Raw genomic sequence first — 17,778 nt, forward strand, 5'->3', positions numbered from 1 at the left:
GCTTTCTCCCAGCAAATAAGTAAATTGGAATTGTTATGTGAAAAAGATGAAAGTTTTGTCAAACCATGTTTCCCTTTTGTCAGAAGATGAATTTTGGGTCAAAATAGAATTTTTTCCCAAAAATGCCCCTTTTTGACCCCTTTTTTGCCCAAAACGGTGATTTTCACCAAGGCATATCTCACAGAAAAAAATATTCAAAAGTGAAGTCAATGTTGCATTCTGCTTCCTAAAGCATTGAATCTGTTGTCAATGCAAACTAGAGCATCTGAAACACATTAATTTTGGTTTTATTCATCATTTTCTCCAAAAATGGTGTTTTCAGTGGCACAAAATGGCACAGATTTACATAGGGCTTTATTATCAAGTAAAATAAATAGCGCCCTCGCTCAGATGTGCCTGTCCCTAACATCGCCCCAAAGACAGAACGGACCAGAAGAGGACACGACAACCAATACCAAATTTACCAGACCAACACCGACGCTTTCATCAACTCATTTTCCCACGAACAACTAGAGAGTGGAACAACTTGCCTGCATCCACCATTACTCATCAAACTAATTCAGCTTTCAAGTCTGCCCTGGCTGAATGTAGCGACGTAGGACCCCGACTCCAAAAATAGACCTCTCAATCACACCTCCAGTTAAAACTTCTACAGGGAGTATTTGGAGGTATAGCATCCAAGATCCAAGATTTGCTAGTCAGCCAAATTCGCCGACAATGAGTCAATGTCAATGCATATTTACATAGAAATTTAAAACAACTGGCCGAAGAAGGAAACGTACATAAATATGTTTTCTATACTTCACTTGACCCAAACATATGATTTTTTATGGTGATAAGTCACTCGCACATGGAATTTTAGAGGGATTTGGATAGCAGTTCCATTAAAAAAAGCTGCTATCATAATGAGACTAAGATCTAGAAACACCCACGAAATGCCGTTTTGGGGAATTTTGCTAGCTGAAACTTTTTGATGAAAGTCAATCTTTGACAAGATGTAACTTTGCTACGGAAAGTGCTATGAAAAAATGGTTTTCAGTTTTGGCTTTGTTTACTCAAGGCTTTAATTTGATATATGAAATGATGCAGTTTGATGGCAAATTTGAATTCACCTAGCATACCTAATCAATGACGGTGTTAGCGTAGTCGTAGACTAGACTTAGTATAGACATATATGAATTATGATAGAAACAAATTCAAAGTATAGACCTCTGGCAAGGCAACCGTTACTTAAAGTTTCACGGAATACCCTCACTTACGATCATTGGGTAAACCGATCATCAGACGGATAATTTGTCATGATTTCAAATTTACAGGAATGTTTATACAAGTATATACATTAGGCTAATGAAAGTCGATTCAAAGTTTCCCGTTACCCTACTCCGCTCAAAACAAATTGCTGGCCAAATATTTCATTATTTTGAATAAATGTTATTTCTAACAAACTTTTTAATATACAAATAAATAATTGTGTTTTTAAATATATCATAAATCTCTTTCTGTTGATTTTCAGGGATTTTCTTTGCAGTAGGAGCATGGTATATGGCTAATAATGAATTAATAATGAATACCTACTCAATTTTCTGTCCCGCACTTTTTGATCTGCTCAGATCTCATCCCGTAAAAAATATTGTGAAACTTTTGATAATAGTTGTACAATCATCTTCATGTGGTTGTAAACTACATCTGTAAACTACAAACTGTGATTTATCACATGTATACATGGGCAGTTATTGGTTTATGCCTGTAACAGATGCAATAATGAAATGGTGTAAAATAATGAATAATGAATAATGAAATGGTCACCTACACAGTCATGAAAATTTATGTAACGGGAAACTGGGAATTGACTTTCATTAGCCTTATGATAGACATGATTATTGATGATAGAGGTCAAAAAGAGGAAGCTTAAATTTCAATTGTATTTAAACACAGGCTCACTGACTTAGCGCGACAATTTTTTACATACACTGGTCTGGACGATGTTCACCAGCGCACAGCGTCATCATCCCTATATATCTTCGTGTCAAAAATTGCCGTGATAGTACGGCGAATCCTCTCGTTTTTCAACAGCTCCGCATGGCGATTTTGTTCGAGATAGGCCGAGCGAGCGACTCAGGCTGAGCATACATATATATATGTACATTTACACATGACTATATGCAGGGACTGCCTTATGAGGAGAGCGAGAGCAAATGCTCTCTACTGCTCTCCTTAAATCAGATACAGGAGAGTAATTTTTAGCTCTCCTTAGTTGACCATTCCCTCCTTATATTCTATTGTAAATGCTCTAAACAGCTCTCCTTGAAGGCTCCAGAAGAGCTATTTAGTGCTCTCCTGCAAATTCAAAAGACAGTCCCTGTATATGAGATACCACAGAGTTTCTATTCGATACATTACGATTTGCGCATGCTCTAGTACTATGTTGCTAATTACAAAAAAAATTGATTTGTTGTCAGGTAAAATCCAGGTTTTGTTTCCAATACACTAACTTGAAATGCAATACACTAATTAGCGGCGATTGCTGTGGATATATTTTACTGCATTTTATCCGTAACAATTTTTAAATCGTTCATCAAAATTGTGATATATTTTATTTTGAGAATTACAATTATATAAAGGAACACGTTTAGCCCAACGCACTGAAGGGTCTATTGTTCTATTGTGTCCGATTTGAGCGCTGACATATTGGAAAATGTTGCCAATCAATATTCATGAGAGTGTACATTCAACGTCCAGTTATCGAAATTGGGTGACTTGTGTTTGGCAGGTGTGAAAATGTGAAATACATCTGATTAGGTGTTTTAATTACGTAACGCATAAAGGTTTTGGCATCATTGAATGGCTGCCTAGTGCTGTTATATGTTTAGTTTCTATAATAAGAATTATTATTTTCTTTATTGATCCCTTTCTTTTCCTTTCTCTGGACTTATTCTTTCTTATGCCTACACTTAAGCAGTGGCGTAGATTTCTTTTTCACATGGGGGGTGGGATTTTTTTGTAGGCCAACCCGGTATAGTGAATCCAGTACCTGTGTACCTTAAGGTACAAATGCGCGCGAACAATTTTACCATAGGCCCAAACTGGTGAAATATGGGACAAAGGTGGAATAAATTCAAGCGAGGCATTTATGTGGCTAACATGGTCATACATGAGGTTGATTTCGACAGAAACCCATACTCAGGCGTCAACATGGGGATGGGGGTGATTATATGGACCATCCCCCAGGATCTATACACCTACTGCACTTTAGGGACCTGTCACTCCATGGCTCTCCTTCTCCCTCTCTCTCTCTCTTTCTCCTTCTCCCCCTCTTCCTTTCTTTTTCTTTTTCTTTTCCTCCCCTCCCTACAATCTCGATCATCCATCCGCTTCTCCTCTTTTCACCCCTCGACCCCTCCTTCACTACCTCAATCTGGCTTTTAAAATGGATATTCGTGATATTAAGAAACCCATTTGACTTTATTGAACAGGCCTATACCTGACGACAAGGTGACCTCGCACTTCAGTTCTGTTGACATCTAAATTGACCAAGCCTCGAAATAAGCAGATGTGGACCAGGAGCCACACATTTAGAAAAAGTGGCTCCTGGTCATGTGATTATCTAGTGAACCAGGAGCCATTTTTAAAGAGCTAGTCAATTACATTGTAGATTTTAATTGTACACATTAAATACAAAAACCAGTTTAACTACCAGTAATTTTTTTTTAAATGTAGAGCCTGGTTCACTTGATTGTTATGACCATTGGGTAAATGAGGGCCTGCTTATTTCGAGGCTTGCTTCCCTGACTATTTCACTTACCATGTCACTGTTGCCCTAAACATCTTTGAAGTACGGTAAGCTTCCCTGGTTGTATGTCTCTGGAAATTTATTGGTCCAAATTTGTAGTCAATATCCTGAAATTATGTGTCCTGCTTGTAAGCTACAACATGCTTCAAATGGTGTTGATCAAATCTGGCTCTCAAAATGTCTGACAAAATAATCCCGTAAAATTTAAAAATAAGGGGTCCGAATTGTATTTTGGCAAGTCCGGGACCCCAAAATGCAGCCTAGCGCTACCCCTGCAATGGTCTCTAGCCTAGAATGTGAAGTTATTGGTGTGCAAATTCTTGGCTAGACTTCTTGAGCAATTTACAAGGTGCCAAGCGAATCCGACTAGATTTTGAATGTAATGGTCTCTATTCTCGAATGTGAAGCTCATTTGTGAGCAAATTTGTGGCTAGACTCCTCTTTAATTTTTTATTATTCTTAATTCTGTAAAAATAACTTTGTCATGAGTGGTACTGGAACATTGTTTGAATAAACTGAATGAACTTTGAAATTTTTGTGCACAAATTTGCTGTTTCAAAAAAATGTTTCAAATTGTTGGGGTTTTTTTTCCATAAATTTTCAGTTTGTTCAGTTTGTATTTTCCCCTGCATGGTTTAGAATACATACATTTTGGACAAGCTTGGTAAGGGATGCACCATTCGATTTTCAAATTAAAGGGGGCATGACAGTTTTGGTGAGGCAGATTTTTTTTTTTGCAGCAGCAGAAAGCGGCAAAATTTTACTTTTTTCACTACCTTTTACAAAAAATGATAGTTCCAAATTTTAATGTAAATTACCTTATTATTTATACAGAGTAGTCCGAATAATCAGACCCAGAACAAAATATTCATTTCTGACATGATCGTGTACTGGGTCTGAACTGTTTCCATATGAAATCTTGATGGCAAATTGGACAATCGAAGCACATGGTTCTACGTGACAGCTTTTTAATCCCTATTCAGGTTACGTGAATCACGCTATTGTGGACCATCCTTCTGATACTTGAGTGTTTGGACAAGCGGAACGGTTTTTGTCTACCTCTCTGTTTGTAAACAAACCAGGAGGTCGAAATCGTCCTCCTCGCCGAATACGAAAGTCAGCGTAATAGTACGGCACTGTATACAGAGATGGGTGGGAGATTTTTGGGCGAAGATTTTCCAAAAAAATATCCCTCCCCAGTTAATCAAATGGTGCACCCTGTTAATAATAAAAGATGAGCCTAATAAAAGATGCACAGTGTAGGTTGAATTATTTATGCATGCTTCATGAATGTTTTTTTAATTTTATTCTTTTTTAATTACCGTGAAATGGCAATGCATCAGCCATACAATGTAGGCCTATTACTATACTAGTAGGAAAAATAATATATCTAGTCATTTAAATATTTAGCAACTTTGCATCCGTATGAACTTGAAAATAAGCATGTTTTTAATATAAATAATATTTAAAACTAAACTACATGTAGGATAAAACTTGAACATCATTTATTTAAAGTTCTTCAGATGTAAAACAAAGTCTAATAAAAGGTGTTTCTTTGTTACAATGAATGTATCAAAAGTAAACACGTATAAACTTGAAATCTCAATCAGAAAACTTCTTGGTTTGGGCTTCAAGTTGAACCTATGAACTCAAGTGTGATCAATCTTCATTTCAGTGTCATGAATGTACATTGGTTAGGTTAGCCTGCACCACTGTGTACATGAACATATGTGACATCATCTGACATGATCTGGTCCATGGGGGGCCAAAGGTGGCAAATTTGAAATGGAGATAAAGGTAAAAATATGGAGCAAAAAACAATAAAATACTTAAGAAAATAGACATCAAAAAACTTCATAACTTTAGAACCAAGTATGCTAGACCTTGGTGTTTACAGTAAATGATAGCCTAAATTGTATGTATTAATAATTACAGTAACTCAATTTCCAAAAATGCCTCCTTTGGCCCCCATGGACCAGATCGTATATATGCACATTACACAATACTAGCAGCAAATTTATGCTAAAGAAGTGATTAGGCATTTAGTTAAATATTTATTGAGTAGTTCATGAATCTAGTTTGCCTCCAAATCAAATCCAGAGAGCAAATAAGATAATGGATTCATGTTTACTAGTTCATCACTGCAGTAGTCAAACTCCTATTTGAGACTCAGACCCAGTCCACACGAGTATATTTTCGTCATCGTGTTGTTCACCCGATTATGACACGATTATGATAAATGAATGATGAGAGCGTCCACACGGTCAGCACCTCGTCATCGTGTGATTCGTGTCATAATTTATTCTGGTTATACAGGGTGTCCCAGAAAAAATTACAGAGTGAATAAAATTGAATGTAAGTCGAGAAATATACATCAGAATCAACAAATCAAAATGTAGCGCATAGCCGCATAGCCTATTTTGTTGTGCATCACATACGAAAATTTTATTTAATTCGGTTGACTGGTTCCGAAGAAATGAATGATTGCATAATGCGTGCATCAATGCAGTTCATTCCAAGTTTGATCATCAGGCGCTTTTTTTTCATACTCGCTCACCGCTTCCTAAAGTTTGTGTATCTCATTAAATTTAGTCCACATTATCGATTAAAATCCAACGGTGTTATGTCATTCATGCTTTCACTGAAGATGAATAAAAGTTTGTCTGAGAAAACTTTCATTTCTGCAATTGGAAGCTCTTCAACTTTATTTCTTTAGGTTGTGCAAATACACAGAACATTTGAGCCAAGAACATGAAGAATGACAATGATCAAGGGCTTACAGCTTTACCTGTGATTTTTGATACCACGCAACATTAATGTTGATTTTCTTTTAAGATTTAAACTTTGCATTACAATTTCTTGGAAATATTCCGAAAACATTAATGTGTGTCAGCTGGAATTCTTTATGTAGTAATTCTTTATGCAACATTTATATATCAACATTGACGAAAAGCTTTCATCTTCAATATCGTGCAGGATTTCAAATTTGAACAAACCCTAATTAAATGTTTTGTAAGAAACAGGTTGTTTAAAAAGAACGAAAAGGATTTAATTGACAAAATATGAAGCCCATTGACAGTTTAACCAATAGTGCGCATTGTGTTGAATGATCTTTCTTTCAAACTTGGAATGAAGTGAATTGACACATGCATCATGAAATCGCTCATTTCTTCGCGATCAGTCAACCGATTCCAGTAAAATTGGCATATAAGATGCAGGATAAGATGGGCTACAAGCGAATGTTTAGATTTTTGGATTTTGATGTCTATTTTTCGACTTACGTCCAAATTCATTTGCCCGGTAATTTTTTCTGGGACACCCTGTACACACGCCATGGCAATTACGAAGTCCATTGAGTAAACATTACACAACAACGAAATGCGTACACACAGGTAATTTTCGTCGGCAATTACAACACGATCATGCTACAAACTGGCCCGATGATGGAAATTTTCATCATTCGCGAATGATGACACGATTGTAATATGCCGACGACATTGAGTGGACACACGGTACTCATGTCATAATACTATTGTAATACGATTGTAATATATGGAGAATAATGTATTTGTGTGGACCGGGTCTAAGTCTGCACTAGTATTTTTTTGTCATCAATGTCGTAATTTCCTGAGTATGACATGGTTATAATAATTAATTAATGATGAGAGCGATGAATAAAGTCAGCACTTCATCATCATGTAGTAATCATTATGAAATCCATTGAGCAAACATGATATCACTGCAAACCCAAAGTGTCTATGTTTCAGCAAAACTTATAGAATTGGTTTGGCAGTAACAAGACGGATTAATTACTAAATATAGACACAAATTTAGACCACTATTTGTGCAGTATAGCTCAAATCAGACCTCAAATGTAGTCTGTGTAATTAAATACCGTATTGTTTGTAATAAACGCCCCGGGGGGCGTTGCATTTTTCCAAAAGGGGGGCGTTTATTGGAAGTGAATTGTCAATGAAAACAGCTTAAAAATCGGGTTCAATTTCCCAATGGTGCTCCTATTAAAAGGAGGATTCACAACTATACTGGCGGCGCCACGGAAAATGATATTTTAGTGGGAAATACAACAAAATTACTCCTGTAAGTGCATGGAATTAGTGAAATTCTACCATAATTAGGCAATGAAATGGATGGAAGTTGAGTCATAATATGTTTTGTCCATTCAATATAGTGATCGTGACTGACATGACTGATGTAAGTTTTAAGCTTACCTACACGATATGGCATGGAAATGTTTGCATTTTTGTCAATTTTTCACAGAAAAATTGGAGGGGGGCGTTTATTAGTGGGGGAGCGTTTATTACAAACAATACGGTAGACTCAAAATTAGACACATTTTTCACAATACCCTCCAAAGACTGATGTGCAGTTACTAATCTCTAAGGCCATCTTAAAATCATGTGTCTCAAAGCTTGTGAGAAATTGAAAACCTAATGCGGAATGCGGTTCTTTTTATTTTTTTTTTTTTTTTTATACGTCAGTTCAGGATTTCGGACAAGAATTTTGTGGAAAAATTATCCAATGTTGCAAATGTTGGAATAATAGACAAAATAAAGACACTGCTACAAACTATCATTCTTCTCTTTTATTGTTTTCGTGTCCAAATTTGAAAAAAAAATCTGAAACTTATGATCAAATATGAATTTTGGGTTTTATTTTTGCCTTTTTTTCAATAAAAATAATAAAAAGACTCAAAAAAATGAATTTCTTGATTTTCAAAGAGAGACACAGCATTTAATTAAGATGGCCTAATTATATTTTCTTTATATTCTGAATTTTATGGATAATCATGTCTTGGTGTTGCAATGTTCAAAAAATGAAAAAGTAAAATTGTAAAAGTAACATTGGCATTGAAATAAAAACATTGAAAACATCGACTACCGGTATATTAAATGTTTGTGACCCACTCAAACATAATGAGCACAACGTTGACAAAACGATGTCTTGATTTTAAATCTGTATGTCATAGCTTAAAAAATAATATCAGTCAATTTTAGCAATGACTTGAACTCTACTTTGGTTGTAATTTTTGTCCCCTTTCTGTACCATTTCTAAAATAGGAAAAATCAAATTCTCTTTCTCAAGAACATTGACAATTTGATAATTTCAGTGTTGTCAGTAAATTGAAAACATTGGTAAGTCAGTGTTAAAAAAACATGGTTTGATATTGATACTGTTATTGATATTTATATGTGAAACATTGCAACACCTTACTCTTTAATCTGTGATTTTGAGTGTTTTTGATTTATTTTGCATGTGTGCATGGTTTTAATTTGCATTTTTTCTTTTCTCTCTCTCTTTCACTACTCTCAGTCTCTATTAACCTGGGGAAGATTAGACTCCGACAGTCTTGTACAAATCAGTAGACTGCACCACAATTAATAGCTAACAAGCACACATCTGTATGCATCCTGATGCATAGACTCCGTCGCATGCTGTATGGTTATTGATTTCTTCGTATAAAGGAGAAATGGCATTCTGATCATCGAAAAGGTATGAAAGTTTTAAAATTGCTAAAAGCAGTTTGGATTTTTAATTTTTTTTTTACTTTTTAGGTCGTCCAAATGAGACCTTCCTTATAATGTCAAACTCACAGAAAGTGACTCATTCAGTCACAGAAAGTGAAATATGATATGAAATCTAGTTTTTAAGCCAAATTAATTATGTTTAGGGCTGTTGTCAAGTAGAATTTTCATTGTTGACAATTGTCAAATCTCAAGATCGATGTCAGAAAGTTGTTGACAAAGCACATGAATAAAGTCCAACTATTAAGTTCACGGATCTGCCATCTTGCTACCAAAACGAGGTTATCCCTGCAAACGCATACATGTGCAAAATGTGCATTTTTGTTTCTCATGCTTTTCTAGCAACACGCCAAAAGGCTTTTGCAACGCATGTGGTAATTAAAGTTTGCATTTGACAGGTGTACTCACACACAGCGCACATTTTGCAGGTAGAACCTTGTTTTGAGGTGACCATGGGATAGGTGAATAGCTAGATTTTGACTGCTTTGACTTGTTCCAAGTCTTTGAATTTTGTGCAGTTACGATTGTTTGAAAATATGTATAATTGCATGTTTTTGCAAATTGCAAAAATATTAAAAAAATAAGTGCTGTATTTTTCTGGAATCGAGAGTAGAATGGGACTGGTATTCAGATTTCCGATTCCCCAATTGATATTGTGCAGAGTGGCAGCACCAGAAAAATTTTTTTTTTGGGGGGCATTGAGGGGCAAAGTGAATTTCAGGGGGCAAAATCAACCAAAATTTAGCAAAAAGTGCACATTTTCGTAATTTTGTGTTTTACTGGGGGCATTTCCCCCCCATTTTATTTCCCCCACCCTGTGCCACCACAAATTGATTGTGCATGCAGTTTTTGAATTTTAAATTTATATATGCGCTGGCGGTGTGAGAATAAAAGTCAAAGCAAGTGCTTTTGGGTATTAATATTTTTGCATTTGTTACTTTTGCCAGATTTTAAAGCACAATGGCATATTTAGTCTTGAATGTTTCCTAATTATGTTTCTGCAAAGACACCACATTTTATAGGCTCCTATATATTATTATAAATTACACTAGGTCTGTCTGAACCTCAAACATTGTGATTTTAATATCACATTGTAAACATACACCTGTTATTATGCAGTTAGATGGGTAAGCAAGTGATCCATGATTGCTTCTTACTCTTAGCAGCATCTCTGAGACATTCTCATCATCATTACACGTGACACAATTACGTCTGCCGGCTAACGGTACCCTTTGACTGATCGTCTTATTGCTGCCATTACAACAGGTCTAATTTCCTATGAAAAACTTGTCGCTGCTCAGATTACCACATTAACACGGCGGCGAGTGTCCTCAATGATTGGGTAGCAGGTCATCTTGGCATTGTATGGATGTGGGGCAACAGGGGTCTTCAACAAAATTTATTTGAGAGGCTTACAATAAGTACTATTTTAAAACAAGGAAAATTAAGCAAGTATATTCTGATCCCACTGATTGGGTTATCATGGTTACAGGTAGGTTAGGCTTTTGTAGTAGAAATGAATCTTAGGAAAGCATTAAAAAGCAACATTCAATGCGAGAAATGCGAGATTGCATTTTCTCTCTTACATGTACATGTAGCCTAGTTACAGGCAGCCTTCGAATTAAGGATCTGAAGGGGCACAGCAACTTTTTTAGGGCAAGTTGATAATTGCCTTGGATTTTCACTGAAAAGGCAAGGCAGCACGGCAGTTTGTAATAATTCAAGAGGGCATCGTGGCAACTGTTAAAAATATGAGAAGGGCACCAAGGCAATTTCTCAAAAGTGAAGAAAACACACACAAACATAGATAGATGATTTTATAATGAAGGGGCAGGGCTGGGGCACCGACGGCAACTTCATTAGAGGGCACGGCAAGTGATTGCCTTGGGTAAAGGACATATTTTGAGGGCATTAGGCAGTGAGGATGGGCACCCACGGCAAAATGCCATGGGTGCCGTGGGTTAATTCGAGGGCTGGTTACAGGTCATATTGCAAGTGTTTGGATTTGATGCCAGCGACAAGCACCAGAGTTGCCAACAATAAGTTTTAGTTTCTAAATGTTTATTTTAGAAGATTTTTGAACATATTGTTAAAAGGAAAAAATGCTCTCAATATCTTTTAGCAACTTAACCCTGTCCCTTCACCCCATACCATATCAGTGGCGTGTCCAAGGTGGTGCTTTGGGGCCAGGGTCTTAGCTAGCCACCCGTCATTTTAGACGGGGAGTTTGCTCCTGGGACGGGCAAAATTAATGCCTTTGACAGATGCTATATTATAAATTGTAAGTTTTGAGAAGCTAATTGACCTTTTTAGTAGACCCAATTTGTAGAACAAGGCCATATCAACACATATTTGAACTCTTTGAACCCCCCAATGGGCTATACACGTCTGGTAAATGTTTTAAAGGTCAAATTAGGACAGGCAATTTTATTCAAATGATGGGCAACTCTCAATTTCTAGCTAAGACCCTGTTTGGGGCTGAAGCCCCCACACTTTTTTTTAATTCATGTAAAATCAGCCGTTTTTGGCGATTTTAGCCATTAAGCCCCCACATAACTCTTAAAGCCCCTCTGAGCCCCTGCAGAAACAGATCCTGGACATGCCGGTGCATATATGACCCTTTTCAATTCAATGAGGGCATTAATAACATTTTGTAGCCAATGAAATAGGCAGAAAGGTATCTGATTGATCGAAAGTGGGTCATGTATGCTAATCTCATTATTGTTTACACCTTGTGACTGTGCCCTTATTGTGAATTAAATCATAGTAAAACCGTAGTAATTTATTTCGCTATTAAGTATTATTTGAATATGTATGGATTACAAAGTTGCAAGTAATTTGGTAAACAAACAGAACAATAGAAGGAAGGAAGGAAGAAATTAACTTTGGCTCACTGAACCGAAGAATTGATAAATAGTTGGTAGCTTTATTTTGGTGACTTTCCACGCATGAGGTACTTGACTGTGTTGATCACCTTGCATTATATAAACAATCACACTTGAAATGTATCAATTTTGAAGAAATTATCCTGTTACTTGGTCAGGGATGCTGAGAAAAAGATTATTGGTGATTTTTAGAGGTAAGTTATTAATAAAAAGTGGATCATGAAGTTGAAACTCAGGGAAGTGGAAAAGAAAAACAGTGAAAATTGTTGATGCAAATTAGGCATTGTAGTAGCCTGTTAGTTATGACATGTTTTGAAATTTCATGTACAAATGTATCCCGTTTTAAAGTACATGTATGTAGAGGAATTACATGTGGTTGTGACAATGAAAAAACAAACAAACATGAAACAATGTGTAGTATGTGTTCCATTCACAGCACACAGCACTCACTAAACCTACATTCTACAAGTTTAGTTTTGAATATTAGAAACTGTTTTGAAAGGGCTGGTGTTTTTAATGCAAAGTTTATCAAAGGTCATCCTAAATTTGCAAACATAAAACATCATGAATGTAACTAGCAAAAGCTGTTTTCTCAAAATGACACAATTTATATGGCACATGTTTTTATACTGAATTACTCAATTGTCAATTGTTCTGTTCAGTGATTTTAATTAATTTAATGAATTTTTGATTTTAAATTAATTAATTTAATTAATGTCCTCCTTCCTTCTATTGTTCAATTAAAACCATTTTAATTATTAAAATAGTTTTATCAATTGTGTGCAGATGCCAATTTCCATTTTCCAGGAAATGTACAGATCATCCATCTGTTTGTTGTGCAAGATTAGGGAAAAGTACATTTTCAGGATCTTTCAGGCATTTATGGAGTTTATGACAACACCAAGTTGTATAGATAGATCACTTTACAAAAGTGATTGTAAGGGGCGCACCATTAGATTTCCAGGGGGGCATGGGAGTTTTTGAGAAAAAAAAAACTTACGCCCACTTGTGAGACGAAAAAAAAATTATTGCCTCACTGATGAGTAAAAAAAAAATTTCTCCCACCCAACTTTGTATAAGGTATACATTAAAACTGAAAAATAAATTTTGCCTTGAAAAAAAAAAAAAATTATGCCTGACCCAAACTCCCATGCCCCCCTGAGAATCTAATGGTGCGTCCCTAAGAAGTCCAGGGGATGTTCCGTTGAGTCCACCCTCTGGTAGAGGATTTAGGCACACATGATGTTCGCGTACACATGTAGATAGAATTTGAAATGCAAACAAGTGGTATTGTCTGACCTGAATGTACATTCTATCTATTTAAAAACTTTATCTCCAGAAGGAGAAAAAAGATTGAAGGTTAATTGGATTCAGTGGGAATTGTCATTAACCTGCTTCTTGATGTTACCATGGTAACCATACATCCTACATATGTATATGTATTGTTGATAAACCATGTATATGTACATATGTATTGTTGATAAACCAGTTATTTGAGGCCCTTTTGGTGTGTATGAACTGTGACAATATACGGCATACTTTTCTGTTTTGTAGACAAGGGTTCATTTTATACGCTTGTGGTGTGATAAAATCTGCACCGTATTCAACCCAATTTAGCACTTTGGGCTCTTTTAAAAAGTCAGTCATTTTCAGGGAGCGCTTATTAAAATTATGAAATGAAAGTTACAAATTAGTTACATGCATACATGTACATTCCAAATACATACATAATGTAAAAATCATCATAATACTAAACTACTCCCTATTCCAGAAAAATACAGCACTAATTTTTTTGGTTAAAACAATATTATCCTGTTTTGCCAAGTGAAACATACATGTAGCTAAATCCTAATCCTTTGGTTGCATGTTTTTGGACCATTTTGCAAATTGCAAAAGATTTAGATATGTTTCATTTGGCAAAACAGGATAATATTTTTTTAATCCAAAAAAAAATTAGTGCTGCGTTTTTCTGGAATAGGGAGTAGGAGTTGTCACAAACTTATACATTTAGTACAGGTACACTTAAAAGGGGGCACTTATGTATAGATAGTTGTCGCTCAAAATATTTTTATGTAGGGGCGCTTATTAGTAGGGATGCCCACTCTCAATACAGTTTCCACTAGAACGATTTTTCATTTACTGTGTGCGTGCACTCACACACGTATTGTCTATGGAGAAACTGATCGATACAAGAAATCCCAGGCATGTTAAATGGCGTACATACTTGCTTTGATCCAAATGTAGGCCTATATCAGGGTGTTTCAAGAAATTCCTGATTCCACCAGAAAACATTCACCGAACTTTTTCCTGTTTGGTCAGTAAATAGAGAGGACCTTCCTGCATGAAGAGATCAACTTTTTTTAATGAAAAATTTAATGAGATGAGAACTACAACACGTTGAAGTGACACCATTCCGTGCATCAGGTGTTCAAACGCAATTATCTCCGAATTTGGAGTGAATCAGACAAGCAAACTTACATACTCATAAAATTTAACTATTTATGAAGACAAAATGTGTAGGATGTTAAGAAATTTAAGAATGTTTAAGCCTACCGCGGCCCATCTCAAATCATGCACTTCCCCGTGCACTTCTCACTACCATGTCCATTTCATAGGGAGTATAACAACCGGGGACCATCATGGCTTCCATGCACACAGTGTATTGCTCAATGTAGTAAAGATAACCTTTGAGTTGGAGTAAATTTCTCAAAATTGGTAGTGATTAATGTTACCAAACTTATGCCATGATGAAATATAATAATTTTTGAAGATAAAATGTGCTGACCTTAAAAGATTGAACAATGTTTAAGACTACCGCTTTTCATTTGAAATAATGCACTTATTGTTCATCTCCTCTATGGAGATATTTTCCATGGCGGCCATCTATGATCATGCTTGAGGTTTCAACAAACAAACCATGGGTTTTGAGGTCTTATAGTTTTTGTTGTATGTCAACAAAATCGATTAAATTTTCAGGATGATCTTATTTTCATGTTGTTATAAGCAAATATAATGTTCCAGATAAGATAGTTAATAAATACATTAAGAAAAAGTACCTTAAAGTTGCACTTTCTGTTAGTATTCCTTTTTGGACTTTAACTTTTTAACATGTTCTAGCAGCCCTATATAAAACCGTGACACTTTCGAAAGGCCATATCTCTGGAATGAAACGTCCGATTAAGATTATTTAAACGCCAAAATGTTTCTTTCATCAATTCCCATCCAATAAGTTAGGTCTGAATCAATTTAAAAGTACTTCAATTTTTAGTGGACATGCCTATTATTAGGGCAGGGACAGGGCGCTTATATTAAGGTCAAATATGGTAGACTTACAATTTATTTATAAAGCTGTGTAAATGTGGAAAGCCAGATCAATATAAGTAGGCCTACCATACGTACATATTATACTGAAGCCTTTTGACAGATTGTCATCATTTTAAGGGATGATGCACAATAATAAACATGTAGCAGGACAAGGTTGCAATGATATGTAATTGATATGCTCATCTGGAGGATTGTAAAAATCATCAAGATTTTGGCACCTTTATTATTGTCATGTGCTAACATAGCTTGCTAGTGCCAGTGGTTAAGCCAAAAGCTGTGTATTAAAAATAAACATTTTACATCAATTTGTATGTGGCTTCAACTTTGTCAATACTGCTGTTTTCCTTGTTTTTTGACAAATGTTTCATTTGAAAAATACCTTAATGACTTATCCTTCACTTAGGAAATTTATACACAATTTTAATTTTTTTACATTTTTGCTGGGATCACTAAATAGGCCTTTAAATAAATATGGTCATTTTCACAGTAAAGGGTGTAACTTTTGATTTTTAGGGTCAAAATTTCAAACCACTTAAATATGTTTCTGTTTACTGTAATCATGCATAGAAGCAACTTAAATTCCAGTAAAATAATGTTTCAAGGCTTAAACCTTTTGATTTCTGATAAAAAATTGACATTTCCATAACATTTTGGTTAAAATCTAAGAAAAATGTATTTTACATAAGCTCAGAAAATTATGACATGAAAGCTGGAATACATGTGAAATCCCATTCCAAAGTAAGTCAACAGATATAAGTTAAATTTTATACCATGTTTTGCTATGTTTGTAATTGCAATTTTGAAAATTTTTAACATCAAGGGTCATTTGCAATGGAAATTTCCCAACCTTAAACATATTTTTTAAGTTTTAATTGGGTTCCTAAAATAATTTGAATGTCTAACTTCATGTACAAATACTACTTCATGACATTCTGCACATATCATGTAACAATTACAATGCAGATATCAATATGGAACACACCAATTTAGATATGCATAGATGATAATTAACCTTATTGTTGTTTCGGAGGCTTCATTTGTTTCGGAGGCTTCAATTGTTAACGGAATGTTTGTATTGGGTCCCATTTTCAAACGGTGATATATATCTCCACGATTTAAAAACAAGTGACTTGAGGATCTACTTTGCTACATTTTGATAAATAGATTGGATGAGCTCTTTTATTTATATTTGCCCAAGCTTGCTGAACAGTTTGTTTCGGAGGCTTCAAAAAAGTTAACGGAAAATCGGCTCTCTGAAGTCAAGATTTTATAAAAATTTTTAAAAGCTTGCAAATCGACTAATTTTTGTTACCCATTTCAAGTTAAGATATCAACTGTTTTGAATCAAGAAGAAGTGAAGAAATAACCAAGAATTATGAACCAAAGTTATACCCACAAAGTTTGTTAACAATTGTTAACGGAAAATGAAGCCTCCGAAACGACAAATCTCGAAGTCCGGTTCTCAAAAATACAGGGCTGTTCACAATTAAATCTAATGTGGCAGTGTTTACTGAACAGATGACCGTACTATCAGGATAAGAAAAAATTATCCATGAACTAACTGAAGAAAACACAGGGTTTTACAAAAATGTTACTGTTTTTTACAGTTTTTCAAAATGGCAATATTAGGTACATTTAAGCCTGCTAAAACTGAACGCATAATAACTCCCGAAGATGATTATGCTACCCAAGGTAGCTGCTAACTAGATGACTTATGTGGCCAAAAATCATGGAATTCTGTGGCTTTATTCAACACTACGGATCAAAATGTTAAAAATCCAAAGTTACACCCTTTACCGTGAAAATGACCATATATGATAAATCTTTGAAAAAGACACAGAGAGGATTATATTAAGTGTAAAGTCTGTATAATTTGATTTATCCCCATCTCTTTTAATGACTTTAGCAGGTATTACTAGTTAAATATAGGTCATCATGCTTGTGTGCTTTGCAATTACCTTCATCTAGACTGTAATGATTCGATGTAATATTAAGAGATTGGTTTGAATTCTTTTTGTGATCTTTAAAATGTGCTCAAGAATTGATCCAAGCTGTGTTCATGGTAGAAGAAAACAGATGTCAGCAGTGCCAGTGTAGTGACAACAATAGCAACATATTTTATTATATTAAACATTTTGATTAAAACCCTAACCATTCCAAAAGCCACAAAAAGCTACAGCAGCAAAAAACTGCGAGCACAAGTATTCCACGTGATGTGATTGCGTCATCATGCAAA

The 17,778-nt window shown here is 35.3% G+C and overlaps 1 protein-coding gene across 1 annotated transcript in view; it reads left to right on the forward strand.

Moving 5' to 3' along the window:
• Positions 1–17,778, forward strand: part of LOC140148028 (HEAT repeat-containing protein 5B-like) — a 123,920-nt gene that overhangs the window by 1,673 nt on the left and 104,469 nt on the right. The gene's annotated exons all lie outside the window — the stretch shown is intronic.

This window comes from Amphiura filiformis, chromosome 1, assembly GCF_039555335.1.
Source record: "Amphiura filiformis chromosome 1, Afil_fr2py, whole genome shotgun sequence".
Lineage (NCBI taxonomy): Eukaryota > Metazoa > Echinodermata > Ophiuroidea > Amphilepidida > Amphiuridae > Amphiura > Amphiura filiformis.